Raw genomic sequence first — 17,678 nt, 5'->3', positions numbered from 1 at the left:
CATATATTTAATTGCACACTTAGACTACATTATTGTATAAACAACTTTTATATGCATTGGGAAACCAAAAAAATTCATGTGACTCGTTTTATTGCAATATTTGCTTTATTGTGGTGGTCTGGAATTGAACCCAAAATATTTCTGAGGTATGCCTGTATATAAATTTAGGGTCTATTAGTATGTAACTTATAGTGGAAACTGTGAGTGTGAGTTAAAACACTCATATTGTGAAGATAAAAGAATAAGGTCAAGAACAATACCCTGGAGAAAAACAACTTTTACGTGTGGATGGAGAAGAAAGACCTACAAAAATACTGAGAGTAGGTGAGTCATAAGAGTGATTACTCAAAAGCTAAGTAAAGATTTTAAAGAAGAGGTCAAAAGTATAAAATATATAGAAAAGCCAATCAGAGAGTTAATCTTATCTGAATCTTACACTGAGGTAGGCCCAAGGCAGAAGATTCAGCTATCTTCTAAAACAGCAAAGTAAAATACGGGGTCTGATTTCAAATACACATGCTCTGAATTTGGCATAATATGAAGAAAAATGCTGTTGATGCTGCTGTGGCAAGCCATTTAATAGCAAAATATACTGTAGAGATGAGGCCTATGTCAGTTTGCTAAGCATTGTAGCTTAATGTTTCCTTCAAGTCCACTTTTAATTACACCACTCTACAACTAAAGACAAAGGTAGGCAGAGATAGGAAAAAGTGAAAATTTAAAAAGCCCAGGAAACAATCAGTGGGCAGAAGTGAGTCCTGACATATCAAAAATCACTCTAAAAGTAAGTGGATTGAATTAATAATCAAAAGACACAGAATGGCTAGATGGATAAGAAAAACAGGACCCAACTAAATTCTGCCCACAAGAGACACCCTTCAGTTCTAAAGACATACATAGACTCAAAGTGAAGTATAGTAAGTCCCCTACATACACATGAGTTCCGTTCTGAGAGTGCATTCATAAGTGCAATTTGTTCATAAGTCCAACAAAGTTAGCCTACGTACCCAACTAACACAATCAGCTATATAGTACTGTATTGTAATAGGTTTATAATACTTTTCACACAAATAATACATAAAAAACAAACACAAAAAATAAAGAAAACATTTTTAATCTTACAGTACAGTACCTTGAAAAGTACAGTAGTACAGCACAACAGCTGGCATACAGGGACTGACATCGAGTGAACAGGCAAGAATAGTTACTGACTGGAGGAGGGAGAGGAGTTGGGAGATGGTAGAACTGAAGGATTGTCAGCAACAGGAGACGGAGGGCAAGCTGCAATTTCACTCAGGCCTGACATTGATGGCACAGTTTCTGGTTCCTTGCTGGATTCAACTCTATCTACCCTCTTGAAAAAATGATCCAGTGATGTCTGGGTAGTAACTCTTTTTTTCTTATCATAGATGACACAGTATCAGTGGATTGTATTCTGAACAGCTGCTGCAACCTTCGTGTACCATTCTATATTTGGGTCTTGTGCCTGAGAAACTAACAGTGCCTCCTCAAATAAAGAAGATCCCCTTGCCATTTCCTGTGTCGTGAATCTCTTTGTATCTTCAGTTACTTCTTCTTCTTGTCCCTATTCATCCTTTCTCTTGGGCCTCCAATTACATCAGGTCTTCAGTAGTAAGCTCCTCATGCTGCACAACAAGGAGTTCAATGAAGTTGTCCTCTTGCACATCTATCTCCAGCTTCTCACTGAAGGTCACTAAATTGATGAAAACCTCTTTGGACTCCACATCCACCATCTCAGATCCACGAGAATCATGAACAAACTGCGGGCAAAGATTCTTCCAAACTCCATTCATGGTGACAGGCATAACCTTATTCCAAGCAAAGTCAATGTTTTTATGGCCTTGTAGATGTTATAGTCCTTCCAAAATTGTGACAAAGTTGTTCCTGATTCGTCACTCGCCTTTACTGCCTGAGGAAAAGTGTGACGTAAGTGATATTTCTTGAAAGTCGCTATAACTCCCTGGTCCATAGGTTGGATAAGCAATGTAGTATTCGGTGGCAGATGCACTACTTTGATGTTGGGATGAAAGTCGCCCATGAATGGGGGGTGGCACAGAGCAATGCCGAGCAGCAAAATAATTTTGAATGGGACATTCTTCTCCAAGCAATATTTCTCTACCTCCAGAATAAAGTGGTGGAAAAACCAGTCCTGGAAAATGGCCTGTGTAACCCAGACCTTGGGGTTACTCTTCCACATGACAGGAAGAGAGTCCTTGGCTATGTTTTCAAGGGCTCTTGGGTTTTCTGAATGATTAACTAAGAGAGGCTTTAGCTTTATATCACCGGAAGCATTGCCACAAAACAACAGAGTTAGCCTATCCTTTGCTGCTTTATAGCCTGACAAAAACTTTTCCTCCTTACTGATGTAACTTTGGTGTGGCATCCTCTTCCAGTACAGTCCTGTCTCATCCACATTAAAAACCTGCTTGGGTAAATATATGCCTTCATCTGCCCAGGAATTTCCTAAAATGCTTCAAGAAATTATTGATGAGGGAGATCAGCTCATCAATAATTTCTTGAAGCATTTTAGGAAATTCCTGGGCAGCTACCGTATCTGCACTCACTGCCTCGCCACTTACTTTTACATTGTGAAGGTTGGCTCTAGCCTTGAACCAATGAAACCAGCCATGGCTGGCATTAAAAGATGTGCCTTCTGATTCTTCACCGTGTTTATTCTTCAAGTCTTCATAACTCCTTTTAGCTTTCTCTTGAATCAGCATTAAGCTGAGCGAGACTCGATGCTGACGCTGATCCTGCATCCACACTCTGAAAAGTTTCTCCATTTCCTCCATCACTTTTATACGCTTCATCAGTATTATTGTCAACATCATTGGCACGGCAGACTTCACATGTTCCATGATCTTGTCCTTGTTCTTTAGAATCGTGCCGATGGTTGAATGATTCATGTTATAAAAACAAGCGACATCTACTATCTTTTTGCCTTGTTCCACTCTCTCAATTATTTTCACTTTTGTTTCCACCATTATCGTTTGGTGCACCTTAGCAGTATCAGCTACATCACTGCTGCTTTTACACTTGCTTCCAGACATCCTGGGCTTGAAATAAAGATACTGTACTACTATACTCTATACAGTACTGTACAGTAAAGTACACAAAAGCACAACCACTTGTAGAGAATGCACACATGTGACAGTGTATGCCAGACATGTTAACTAACACGTGATTTGACATGCAAAGGTATGTATGCATCTTTGAAAGTTCACAACTTGAAGGTTCATACATAGGGGACTTACTGTAATAAAAGGATATATTCCATGGAAGTGTAAACAAATGTAGATACTCATATCAAACAAAATGGACTTTAAGCCAAAAATGATAACAATAGACAAGGTAATTATATAATGATAAAGGGACAATATATCAAGATGACATAACAATCATAAATATATATGCACCCAACATCAGAACACCTAATTATGTTAAACAAACACTAACAGATCTAAAGGGAGAAATAGACAGCAATACAATAATACTAGGGGACTTCATAACCCAGTATCAACAACTGATAGAGTCTCCACTCAGAAAATCTACAAAGAAATGTTGGAATTGAACCATAAATTTAGACAAAATGGACTTAGACCTATGTAGACTATTCCATAAAACAGCATCAAAATATGCACTCTTCTCAAGTGCACATGGAACACTTTCTAGGATAGGTCATGTGATAGGACACAAAACAAGTCTTAGGAAATTTAAGAAGAAGGAACTCATACCAACAATCCTTTCTGACCACAATGATATAAAACTAGAAATCAACAGGAGGAAATGTGGAAAATCTACACATATGTGAAAACAAAATGACACTTCTGTAGAACCAATGGGTCAGAAAAGACATCAAAAGGGAAATATAAAAGTATCCTAATTCTGCCCATGGGCCACTGCCAGGTGCATGGGAGGGGCAGGGCACAGCCTGCAGGCTCAGGGACCTTCCTTACCCCAGTCCTGGATAAAGCAACCTCCTGCTTGCCAGGAAGCTGGCATGGCAGGGACCTGGCCTGTGAGTTACCTCTGGCAGCTCAGCACCACAGCAGGAGTCCAAGGGGTGGGCTTGCCTTGCTGGGCCAAGAATGGGTCCTGCAGCCAGGGCTGTGTGCATGTGTACTGAGTGGTGCCCTTGCCTGCTCTGAAGTGGAGAGTGAATGGTAGGCTGTGGCTTCCAGGGAGGATGGGACCCAGGTTTCTTAGGGTGACTGTGCTTCTAGGAAGTGTTGGGAAACCTGGAAAGTTGCATGAGTCACTGTTGCTTTTGAACTAGAAATGCCTTACTTGGCGTTAGATGGAACAGGGAGAAGAATGAGTACCTCACAGAACCAGAGAGGCTGCTCCAGTAATAGAGAACCCCTTTTGAGGTGTTGTGATGTACAGAGGGGCTTGGAGCTTGCTATTGGTGGAGTTCTCTGGGCTGAACAGCAAATTAAAGATAACTTGTGAGAGGTCAAAGCCCAGATTCACAGTTGCATAAGTCATCACCTGGAATGCCTTCAAAGCTGTGAGGTGTGGGTGTATGAAAAGATAGATCTCATCTATCAGCTGAAAGAGAAGGCACTTCAGCAGCAGGCCCAGCAGCTCAACTGGTTACTGGGCCAGTTCAGTTGTCTTATTCATCAACTGGATTGCACCCAAAACAAAGATCTAGCCAATCAAGTCTCCGTGTGCCTGGACAGACTGGGAAGTTTGACCCTCAAACCTAAAGATTCCACTGTCCTACTCTTTGAAGCCAACATAACTGCCCTGCGCCAGGCTATCACCATATTTGGGTCTCTCAAGACCATTGAAATTCCTGAGCACTTTATGGCTCATGCTAGTTCATCAAATATTGGGTCTTTCCTGGAGAAAAGAGCCTATATACCATTGTCAGAGCAGAACTCAGCATCCAGCACCACAGCTGTCATTATCAGCGAATGGCTCCTTGGTAGCAAACCTGCCAATTGTCACCAGGCTTCTTACATACCCAGCACCAATCTCCAGGACTGGATCACCCAAAAAGCAGACCTTAGAGAATAGTCAGACTTCTGCCAGAGCCTGCAATTTCTTCAATAATGTCTGGGACAACCTAAAGGCCTTGGAAAACTGTCTCCACAAGAGTCAGCAATAAGAAGTTTCTGAAAAACCAAGTTACCAAAAGTGTAACAGCTATTCTACTACCAGTTCTTACTCCATTGAAATTGAAAAGGTTGGAGATCTAGGGCTTCTTGATCAAGATGAGATGGACCTTTCTGATTGGCTGGTGACTCCCCAGGAATCCCATAAGCTTGAGAAGTCTGGCAATGGCAGATGTGAAACCAGTGAGAAGTTTAAGCTCTTGTTCCGGGTGTTACCAGGAGTCCTATAGTGTGTATGATTGGCTTGTCAAGCCTGATTCCTGTACCAATTGCCCAAAGGTGTGGAGACTGAAAATCTGGTCAGTCTGAAGTGCCTGAATAACCACTTGAAGTCCAATAAACTCATGTCTGCTCCCAGTGTGATTACTGAGGATTGGCTTGTTCAGAACCATCAAGACCCATATAAAGTAGAGGAGGTCTGCAAAGCCAATGAGCCCTGTATAAGCTTTGCAGAGTGCATGTGTGATGAAACTTGTGAGAAGGAAGCTCTGTGTAAATGGGTTCTGAAGAAAGAAGGAAAGGATAAAAATGGTATGCCTGTGGAACCAAAACCTGAACCTGAGAAACATAAAGATTCCCTGAATATGTGGCCCTGTCCATTCAGAAAAGAGGCAACAGAACAAGCTAAGGCACCAAAGGCAATGGCTTCTTCTAGAATTGCTTATTCCTTCTAAGTCATAAACAACAGTCCCTTGTCAGAGTGGCTCATTACTCCCTCATGCAAAGAGGGATGTCCCAAGGAAGTGCCTCTTACCAAGGACAGAGCTTGCAAACAAAAGCTCACAAGCCTCTCGGCCACTTCCTGGTTTCGCTTTAACACAGCTGACTGGGTCTTGCCAGGGAAGAAGACAGGAAATTTTAGCCAGTTATCCTCAGGAGAAAACAAGTGGCTACTTCAAAAGAAGGCCAAGGAAGTGTTACTTAATTGGTCCCTACAGGAGGAATACAACTTTCCCCCTGCCCTTTACAGCGCCCCCCCCAGCAGTTCGTGATCTCTTTGCCTGTTTGCAGTTTAAAGTTGATTTAAAAAAAAGATTGTATCGAACTCCTTTACAGATGTGAAAAAATGGAGTACTAGAGTCAAGCAAATTTTCTGCAGATTATCACAAATCCATGAGCTGATTGACTGTGGCTTGCCAAATCATTGTGTTTCTGGGTCTGATGTAGTTCCTTTCCTGCCTAATTTTGAACTAATGAAGAGAAATAATGTCATCAAATTATGAGTTACTGTGTAAAAGACAAAGGCTGTTTGTTGATGCTGATGTGATTCAGTTTCTTCTTATAGCAGCATTAATTCACCCCTACACTAGAAACACAGCATCTTCGTGGCTAGGTCTTCTTCATAAGCCTCCATGGCTCCTTAGATGAGGTTGTTATTAGAAGTACATTAAAAAACTGAAGTTTTAAAAATGAAATAGTTCTATAATTAAGATGTGTTTTGTATTATAAAGCTAGTAAACTTACCTAACTTTTTGATTGCCCTTCTTTGGATGCTTCCCTTGCTGTGGGTTTTCTTCCATTACTGGTGAATTCTTCTGTTTCATTAATATACAATATATTGCACACAAATAATTAACCTTGCCAATATAGTGTTTTTTTCTTACCAAAATATGTATTAACAATCCTGGCAAATTTTGACATTAATTACAAAACATTTTAGCTTACATGCCAGGTTCAACGTTATTTTTCTTCTTTTGAAAGAAACTCAGTTACTGCAAGTTTTGTCTTTATTCCCTTCTCTAAACATTATTATTAAAGTATCTAGACAGCTCTTTCAGAAGGGCTCAATATTACTTGAAGTCTATATTCAGGGTAGTCCTTGTCTCTTTCAAAATATTCTGAAAAACTACAGGCAGAAGAGTCCCAGTGCTGAGTAATCAAAAAGCAAAAGGCAAGACATGTTGGAAATGTAGTACTTGAACTATTCACTATCCTAAGTGTTATTGGTGCATCCTGTGTAAATGAAAGATGAATTTGACACCTAAGCATAAATTAAATGTCCTCTCACTGCAAGCATAGCATACTTATACCTCTAAAAGTATAATGCAGTGACATTTTAGTGAATAGGCTGTTTTGAACACTTATGCCTTGGGGTGTTTATTGAAGCTTTATGAAAACTATTGATGTTTCCTTGGTATCCTTAAAGTTATGTCCATGCTTTAAAAAGTTTCTCTGTAGGCCACAAATGGTACTTATACCATGTTTTAAAATTCTCTAAGACGAGACATCTTAGCTGCTTTCCAGGCATTTAAATTATTAAGCCACTCAACTTGCCTATGTGTTATTGGAAATACTATTTTTTTTTTTGCGGTACATGGGCCTCTCACTGTTGTGGCCTCTCCCGTTGCAGAGCACAGGCTCCGGACACGCAGGCTCAGCAGCCATGGCTCACGGGCCCAGCTGCTCCACGGCATGTAGGATCTTCCCGAACCAGGGCACGAACCCGTGTCCCCTGCATCAGCTGGCAGACTCTCAACCACTGCACCACCAGGGAAGCCCTTACTGGAAATACTTTTAAAGTTTGTACTTGTGGTCATCTAGAAAGCCCTTTTGGGGAAATTTCACAGTCCCAGTGTCATTGCCATACAGCTTCACTAGAATTCTTGAACCACAGCTGAAACTAGCCTATTATTTTTTAGTTCCCAAGATACCATTTAGAACTTTAAAAGTAAAGGTGGTGGGAAAAACTTAAGAAGGAGCATTTCCATTATCTTATGTTGCAGGAAACTTTGTAGTTTTTGAGGTTTAACACAGTGTGTATCCCTCAATTAACATTAATCACTATGCTAATGAATATGTAAAGCATTCTTTGGCATTAATGCATTTGTATCTCCCTCCATTCAAAGGATGACAGCCAAAAAAAAAAAAAAAAGTAACTCAGAGAGGGGGATCAAGATAGTGGAGGAGTATTACATGGAGCTCATCTTCTCCCACAAAAATATTAACAGTACATCTACAAGTGGAACGATTCACACAGAACAGCTATTGAATGCCACCAGAAGACCTCAGACTTCCAAAAAAAAAAGAAAAAGAAACAAAGAAAACCACTACATAACTGGGTAAGGAGTAAAGGGAAAAGAAAAAGAAGGAATTGGAATGGTGCCTGCACCACAGGGACGAAGCTGTGAAGGAGGAAAGGCTCCCACACCCATGGAAGTCTCCTCACTGGTGGGGAGACGAGATTGGATGGAGGAGGAGCTTCAGAGCCTAGGAGGAGAGCACAGCAACTGGTTAGTGGAAGGCAAAATGGAAAGTACCCTGCACAGAAGTTCAGCACCGCCTCCCTGTGATCCCCAGACTGAGACACTCATCTGTTGGTGCAGCTGAGTGCTGGGTGCTGAAGCTCAGGCTTCAGAGACCAGATCCAGGGAGAGGATCAGTGTTGGCTTGCATGGAAACAGCCTGAGGAGACTGGGCTGTGGTAACTGATGGTGTACTTAGAAGAAGCCTGGGCCTGCCAGAGAGGTAAGGTGCCATTATTGGGGAGAGCATGAGGAGAGGGGTGGGACCACCATAAGAGCTTCTTTCCCTGTGAGCACTCCCAGGCAAAAGGACACCACCTACATGAGCTCTGGGGGTGGGCACAAGTCACTGAGTCATCATGGGCTCCAGAGCTGGGCACCAGCACTGTTATGAGACCTGGGAGCAGGCACTAGGCCCTGCCTCTGCTTTCCCGGGAAGGCACGGATAACATCTGTCTATAGGAAATCTTCAAGCAGGGCCCATGCCTTGCCCCCACTGTCCTGGGAGGGCAGATAGTGCCCACCCCTAGGAAATCAGTGAGCAGGCGCCAGACCCTGCCCCCACTGTCCTGAAAGGGCATGGATAGCATCTTCACATAGGAAATCTGCAAGAAGGAGCCAGGCCCTGCCCCTGCTGTCACAGGAGGGTGCAGATAGTGGTCTCCACTAGGAAATCTGTGAGCAGGTGCCAGGCCTTGCCCCTGCTATCCTGAGAAAGTGTGGAGAAGAGCCGCCTATAGGAGATGCTTGAGCAGGTGTCAGACCCTACTCCCAGTATCCTGGGAGCATGCAAGAGCCATTTTACCTGAACACCCCATATCAGGAGATAATGGCCAGCACATGCTAAAGAAGGAGGCAGCAAGCATCCAAACTAAAAGCAGCTCCTCAATTCCAGCAAAGAATGCTGAATAGAAGGACTTGAGCTCACCTCCTCTCGGGAAAACACCAAAATCACAACTAACTGCTGAACAATCTTCAATAAAAATAACTGGAACCTACAAAAATATATATTTTACATTCAAAGAAAAAGAGCAAGCCACAACAAGATAGAAGGAGGGGAGCTTTTGTGACATAATCAAATCCCATACATTGTGGGTGGGCAACCCACAAACTGGAAAATAATTATATCACACAGGTTTTCCCACAAGAGTGAGAGTCCTGAGCCCCATTTCACCCTCGCCAGCCTGAGGGTCTGTCATTGGGAGGAGAAATCCCCAAAGCATTTGGCTTTGAAAGCCAGCAGATCTTAAGTGCAAGAGTTCCATAGGACTGGGAGAAACAGACTCGATTCTTGGAGGGCATGCACAAAGTTTCACATACACTGAGACCCGGCACAAAGCAGTAACTCCATAGGAGCCAGGGGTGGGCCTACCTATGACCTTGGAGGGTCTCCTGGGGAGGTAGGAGTCAGCTGTGGTTCACTGTGGGGGCAAGGACACTAGTGGCAGGAGCCCCAGAGAATATTGATCAGTGTGAGCTCTATCAGAGATTGTAATTTTGGCATCAAGGCCTGGCCCTACCAAGCAGCCTACAGGCTCCAGTGATGGAACACCTCAGGCCAAACCTCCAGCAAGATAAGAACACAGGCCCACTCATCACCATACAGGGTGCCTAAGGCCATATTGAGCTCACAGCCACTTATAGACACACCTCTTGACACAGCCTTGCGCACCAGAGGGACAAGACCCAGCTCGACGAACCAGTGGGCAGGCACAATTTCCTCCCATCAGGAAGCAACCACAAGCTTCATGACTAACCTAACCCACCAGAGGGAAGACACTAGAAGCAAGAGGAGCTATAGTCCTCCAGCCAGCAGAAAGGAATCCACAAACACAGAAAGTCAGATAAAAAGAGACTGCAGAGAAATATGTTTCAGATGAAGAAACAACACAAAAACCCACAAGAAAAACTAAATAAAGAGTAGATAGGCAAACTAACTGAAAAATAATTCAGAGTAATGATAGTAAAGATGATTCAAGATCTCAGAAAAAGAATGGAAGCACAGACTGAGAAGTTACAAGAGATGTTTAATAAAGAGCTTGAAGTTTTAAAGAATAAACAGAGATGAAAAATACAATAAATGGAATGAAAAATAAACCAGAAGAAATCAATAGAAGAATAACTGAGGCAGAAGAATGAATAAGTGAGCTGGAAGACAGAATGTTGGAAATCACTGCCACAGAACAGAACAAAGAAAAAGGAATGAAAAGAAATGAGGGAAGTCTCAGAGACATCAAGGAGAATATTAAACCATTCACGTTATAGGGATCCCAGAAGGAGAAGAGAGAGAGAAAGGGCCTGAGAAATATTTGAAGAGATTATAACCTTAAGTTTACCTAACATGGGAAATAAAAGAGTCACTCAAGTCCAGGAAGGGCAGAGTCCCATACAACATAAACGCAAGGAGAAACACACTGAGACACATATTAATCAAACTGACAAAAGTTAAAGGCAAAAAATACTAAAAGCAACAAGGGGAAAGTAACAAATAATATACAATGGAACCCTAAGGTTATCAGTGGATTTTTCAAAAGAAAATCTACAGGTCAGAAGGGAGTGGCATGATATATTTAAAGTGATGAAAGGGAAAAACCTACAACCAAGAAAACTCTACCCAGAAAGGATCTCATTCAGATTCAATGGAATAATCAAAAGTATTACAGACAAGCAAAATCTAAGAGAACTCAGTACCACCAAACCAGAGTTACAATAAATCCTAAAAGGATCTTCTCTAGGTAGAAAAGAAGAGGCCACAACTAAAACCAAGAAAATTATGAATTAGGAAGCTCAATAGTAAAGGCAAACACAAAGTAAAGGTAAAAAATAATCCACACACAACATAATATCAAAACCAGCAATTGTGAGAGGAGGAGAGTACAAATGCAAGATATTGGAAATGCATTTGAAATTAAGACATCAGCAACTTAAAATAATCTTTTTCATATACAGAATGTTATAACAAAACCACATGAGAACTGAAAACCAAAAATATACAATAGATACACACACAAAAAAGAAAAAGCAACCAAACATATCACTAAAGATAGACATTAAATCATGAGAGAAGAGAACAAAAGAGGAAGGGAAGAAAAAAGACCTTCAAAAACAAATCCAAAACAATTAACAAAATGGTAATAAGAACATTCATATCGATAATCACCTTAAAAGTAAATGGATTAAATGCTCCTACCAAAAGACACAGACTGGCTGAATGGATACAAAAAAAGACCGATATACATGCTGTCTAGAGGAGACCAACTTCAGATCTAGGGACCCATACAGACTGAAAGTGAGAATAAGGAAAAATATTCCATGAAAATGGAAATTTAAAAAAGCAGGAGTAGCAATATTCATATTACACAAAATAGACTTTAAAATAAAGACTGTTACAAGAAACAAAGAAGGGCACTACATAATGATGAAAGGATCAATCCAAGAAGATATAACAATTGTAAATATATATACACTCAACATAGGATCACCTCAATAAATAAGGCAAACGCTAACAGCCATAAAAGGAGAAATTGACAGTAACATGATATTAGTGGGGAACTTTAATACCCCACTTTCATCAATGGACACATCATCCAGACAGAAAAATCAATTAGGAAACACAGGCCTTAAATGAAACATTAGACCAGATGGACACAATTGATATTTATAGAGCATTCAATCGAAAAGCAGCTGAATGTACTTTCTTCTCAAGTGCACACGAAACATTCTCCAGGATAGATCACATCTTGGGTAACAAATCAAGCCTTGATAAACTTAGAAAAATTGAAATCATACCAAGCATCTTTTCGGTCCACAGTGATATGTGATTATAAAGAAATTAGAGGAAAATAAAGTGTGAAAAACACAAATATGTGGAGGCAAAACAATATGTTACTAAACAACCAATGGATCACTGAAGAAATTGAAGAGGAAATCAAAAAACACAGAGAGACAAATGACAACAAGAACACGATGATCCAAAACCTTTGGGACACAGAAAAACCAGTTCAAAGAGAGAAGTTTATAGGGATACAATATTACCTCAGGAAACAAGAAAAATCTCAAGTAAAAAAACCAAACCTTACACCTAATGTAACAAGAGAAAGAGGAAGAAACAAAACCCAAAGTTAGTAGAAGGAAAGAAATCATAAAGATCAGAGCAGAAATAAATGAAAAATAGACAATGAAAACTATAGAAAATGTCAACAAAACTAAAAGCTGGTTCTTTGAGAAGATAAAAAATATTGATAAATTTTTAGCCAGACTCACCAACAAAAGAAGGGAGAGGACTCAAATCAATAACAGTAGAGGGGGGATCTACAAGATGGCAGAGGAGTAAGACGTGGAGATCAACTTCTTCACCACAAATACATCAGAAATACATCTACATGTGGAACAACTCCTACAGAACACCTACTGAACGCTGGCAGAAGACTTCAGACTTCCCAAAAGGAAAGAAATTCCCCACGTACCTGGGTAGGGCAAAAGAAGAAACAGAGACCAAAGAATAGGGACAGGACCTGCACCTCTGGGAGGGAGCTGTGAAGGAGGAAATGTTTCCACACGCTAGGAGGCCCCTTCACTGGTGGACATGGGGTGGTGGTGGGGGGTGGAGGCTCCAGAGCCACAGAAGAGAGCACAGCAATAGGGGTGCAGAGGACAAAGAGGAGAGATTGTCACATAGAGGATAGGTGCTGACCAGCACTCACCAGCCTGAGAGGCTTGACTGTTCACCTGTTGGGGCATGCGTGAGCTGGGAGAAGAGGCTCAGATTTCAGAGTCAGATCCCAGGGAGAGGACTGGGGTTGGCTGTGTGAACACAGCCTGAAGAGGGATAGTGCACCACAGCTAGGCAGGAGGGAGCCTGGGAAAAAGCATGGAACTGCCTAAGAGGCGAGAGACCATTGTTTCAGGGTGTGCAAGGAGAGGTGATTCAGAGCACCACTCAAACAAGTGCCAGAGATAGGCGCGAGCCACGGCTATCGGTGTGGACACCAGAGACGGGCATGAAACGCTAAGGCTGCTGCTTCAGCCACCAAGAAGCCTGTGTGAAAGCACAGGTAACTATCCACACCTCCCTTCCTGGGAGGCTGCACAGCACACCAGTGCCAGGGTGCTGTGATCCAGGGACAACTTCCCCAGGAGAACACAGGGCACACCTCAGGCTGCTGCAATGTCATGCTGGCCTCTGCTGCTGTAGGCTTACCCTGCATTCCATAACCCTCCCTCCCCCAAGCCTGAGTGAGCCAGAGCCCCCTAAACAGGTTGTACTTTAACCTCCTCGTGTCTGGGTGGGGAACAGAGGCCCTCAGGAAACCTACATGCACAGGCGGAGATAAATCCAAAGCTGAACTCCAGGAGCTGTGCGAACAAAGAAGGGAAAGGGAAATATCTCCCAGGAGCCTCAGGAGCAGTGGATTAAATCTCCACAATTAACTTGATGTACCCTGCATCTGTCGAATACCTGAAGAGACAACAAATCATCCCAAAATTGAGGCAGTGGACTTTGAGAGCAACTGTAGACTTGGCATTTGCTTTCTGCATCTAATTTGTTTCTGGTTTTATGTTTATCTTAGTATAGTATTTAGAGCTTATTATCATTGGTAGATTTTATTGATTTGGTTGCTCTCTTCCTTTATATATATATTTTTTCCCTTTTTCTCTTTCTATGAGTGTGTATGTGTATGCTTCTTTTTGTGATTTTGTCTGTATAGCTTTGCTTTTACCATTTGTCCTAGGATTCTGTCTGTCTTTTTTTTTTTCTTTATATAGTTTTTAGTGCTTGTTATCATTGGTGGCTTTGTTTATTGGTTTGGTTGCTCTCCTTTCTTTCTTTCTTTTTTAAATTATTTTTTAATTTTTTTATTGTTAATATTTTTTATTTGAATAACTTTGTTTTATTTTACTTCTTTCTTCCTTTCTTTCTCTTTCTTTCCTTCTTTCCTTCTTTCTTCCTTTCTTTCTTTCTTCCTTTCTTTCTCCCTTTTCTTCTAAGCCATGTGGCTGACAGGGTCTTCGTGCTCTGGCCAGGTGTCATGTCTGAGCCTATGAGGTGGGAGAGCTGAGTTCAGGACACTGGTCCACCAGAGACCTCCCAGCTCCACATAACATCAAATAGCGAAAGCGCTCCCAGAGATCTCCATCTCAGTGCTAAGACCCAGATCTACTCAACGATCAGCAAACTACAGTGCTGGACACCACATGCCAAACAACAAGACAGGAACACAACCCCACCCATTAGTACAGAGGCTGCCTCAAATCATAATAAGGTCAAAAACACCCAAAAAAACATCGCTGAATGTGGTTCTACGCATCAGAAAAACATGATCTGGGCTCATCCCCCAGAACACAGGCACCAGTTCTCTCCACCAGGAAGCCTACACAACCCACTGAACCAAATGTACCCACTGGGGGAAGACACCAAAAACAATGGGAACTATGATCCTGAAGCCTGTGAAAAGGAGACCCCAAATACAGTAAGTTAAACAAAATGAAAAGACAGAGAAACACACAGCAAATGAAAGAGCAAAGTAAAAACCCACCAGACCAAACAAATGAGGAGGGAATAGGCAGTTTACCTGAAAAAGAATTCAGAGTAATGATAGTAAAGATGATCCAAAATCTTGGAAATAGAATGGAAAAAATAAAAGAAACATTTAACAAGGACCTAGAATAACTAAATGAAGAACAAACAATGATGAACAACAAAATAAATGAAATTCAAAATTCTCTAGAAGGAATCAATAGCAGAATAACGGAGGCAGAAGAAAGGATAAGTGACCTGTAAGATAAAATAGTGGAAATCACTACCACAGAGAAGAATAAAGAAAAAATAATGAAAATAATTGAGGATAGTCTCAGACCTCTGGGACAACATTAAATGTACCAACATTCGAATTATAGGGGTCCCAGAAGAAGAAGACAAAAAGAAAGGGACTGAGAAAATATTTGAGGAGATTATAGTTGAAAACTTCCCTAATATGGGAAAGGAAATAGTCAATCAAGTCTAGGAAGCACAGAGAGTCACATACAGGATAAGTTGAAGGAGAAACATGCCAAGACACATATTAATCAAACTATTAAAAATTAAATACAAACAAAAATATTAAAAGCAGCAAGGGTAAAACAACAAATAATATTCAAGGGAATCCCCATAAGGTTAACAGCTGATCTTTCAGCAGAAACTCTGCAAGCTAGAAGGGAGTGGCAGGACATATTTAAAGTGATGAAAGGGAAAAACCTACAACCAACATTACTCTACCCAGCAAAGATCTATTCAGATTCGACAGAGAAACTAAAGCATTTACACACAAGAGAAAGGTAAAAGAATTTAGCACGACCAAACCAGCTCTGCAACAAATGCTAAAGGACCTTCTCTAGGCAGGAAACACAAGAGAAGGAAAAACCAGTGCCATTTCAGTGACATGATAAACACAAAAGCTTGATTTCTCTTAGTTGAGGTGAAGCTAGGAAACTGGAACTTAGAGGACATAGTTGAGAACACTAGTTCTAGAAGTTTGGATTCAAAAAAAGAAAGAGATGAGACAACCAATGAAGAGGAGAATACATATCACATGAAAATTCCATAACATGTCAAACATCAGTTGTGACTAATTTTGGAATGGGAAAACAATATCCCTCAATTCTCAAGAATGAAAGGATCTTAAAGTCATCAAATAAAATCTCCATCCAAAAAAATAAGTAGAAATGAAAAAGAAGAAATTAAAACTGGCACAACAGTAATCCAAAAGATAAGAGACTACTACAAAAACATATATGCCAATAAAACAGACAACCTAGAAGAAATGGACAAATTATTACAAAGATGTAATCTACCAAGACTGAATCAGGAAGAAATGGAAAATATGAACAGACAAATCACAGGTACTGAAATTGAAACCGTGATTTAAAAACTTCTAACAAACAAAATCCCAGGGCCAGATGGCTTCACAGGCAAAGTCTTTCAAACATTTAGAGAAGAGTTAACACCTATCTTTCTGAAAGTCTTCCAAATAATTGCAGAGGAAGAAACACTCCCAAGCTCATTTTATGAGGCCACAATCTCCCTGATACCAAAACCAGAAAAAGATACCACAAAAAAGAAAACTATAGGCCAATATCACTGATGAACATAGATGTGAAAATCCTCAGCAAAATACTAGCAAACAGAATCCAATAGCACATTAAAAGGACCATACACCATGATCAAGTGGGGTTTATCCCAGGAAAGCAAGAATTCTTTAATATCCACAACTCAATCAGTGTGACACACTATATTATCAAACAGAAAAATAAAAACCATATGATCATCTCAATAGATACAAAAAAGGCTTTTGACAAAATTCAACACCCTTTTAAAGTAAAATCTCTCCAGAAAGTGGGCATAGAGGGAACTTACCTCATCATAATATAGGCCATATATTAAAAAAACACAGCTAACATCATTCTCAATGGTGAAAATTTGAAAGCATTCCATCTAGGATGAGGAATAAGGCAAGGACGTCCACTGTCACCACATTTGAGAGCCACAACTACTGAGCCCGCATGCTACAACTACTGAAGCCCACATGCTTAGACCCTGTGCCCCGCAACAAGAGAAGCCACCATAAGGAGAAGCCTGTGCACCACAACAAAGAGTAGGCCCCACTTGCCACAACTAGAGAAAGCCCATGCACAGCAATGAAGACTCAATGCAGCAAAAAAACAAACAAACAAACAAAAAACCCTGAAATTAGACACTGTCTAACACCATAGACAAAAATAAACATGAAATGGGTCAAAGACCTAAATGCAAGGTCAGACGTTATAAAGCTCTTAGAGGAAAACATAAGCAGAATACTCTCTGACATAAATTTCAGCAATATCTTTTTTGATCCACCTCCTAGATTAATGAAAATAAAAACAAAATAAACAAATGGGACCTAATTAAACTCAAAAGCTTCTGCACAGCAAAGGAAGCCATAAACAAAACAAAAGACAACCCACAGAATGGGAGAAAATATTTGCAAACAAAGTGGCCACCAAAGGATTAATCTCCAAAAGATAAAAATAGCACATGCAGTTCAAAAAAAAAAAGCCACCTAATTAAAACATGGGCAGAATATCTAAATAGACGTTTCTCTAAAAAAGACATACAGATGGTCAAAAAGCACATGAAAAGATGCTTGACATCACTAATTATCAGAGCAATGCAAATCAAAAGTACAATGCAAGTAAAGTAAAATCAAAGTACACCAGTCAGAATGGCCATCAGCAAAATGTCTATAACAGTAAATGCTTGGGAGGGTGTGCAGAAAAG

At 40.7% G+C, this 17,678-nt stretch overlaps 1 pseudogene; it reads left to right on the top strand.

The window, feature by feature from the left end:
- The first annotated feature begins 4,314 nt into the window (after nt 1–4,314).
- Nucleotides 4,315–6,206, top strand: LOC113613156 (nuclear receptor coactivator 4 pseudogene; annotated as a pseudogene).
- The last annotated feature ends 11,472 nt before the right edge of the window (nt 6,207–17,678 follow it).

Source organism: Aethalodelphis obliquidens, unplaced genomic scaffold (assembly GCF_003676395.1).
Source record: "Aethalodelphis obliquidens isolate GAN/ISIS:26980383/991018 unplaced genomic scaffold, ASM367639v1 scaffold85, whole genome shotgun sequence".
Classification (NCBI taxonomy): domain Eukaryota; kingdom Metazoa; phylum Chordata; class Mammalia; order Artiodactyla; family Delphinidae; genus Aethalodelphis; species Aethalodelphis obliquidens.
The sequence above is the reverse complement of the archived record's forward strand: the minus strand, read 5'-3'. Positions and strand labels throughout refer to the sequence as shown.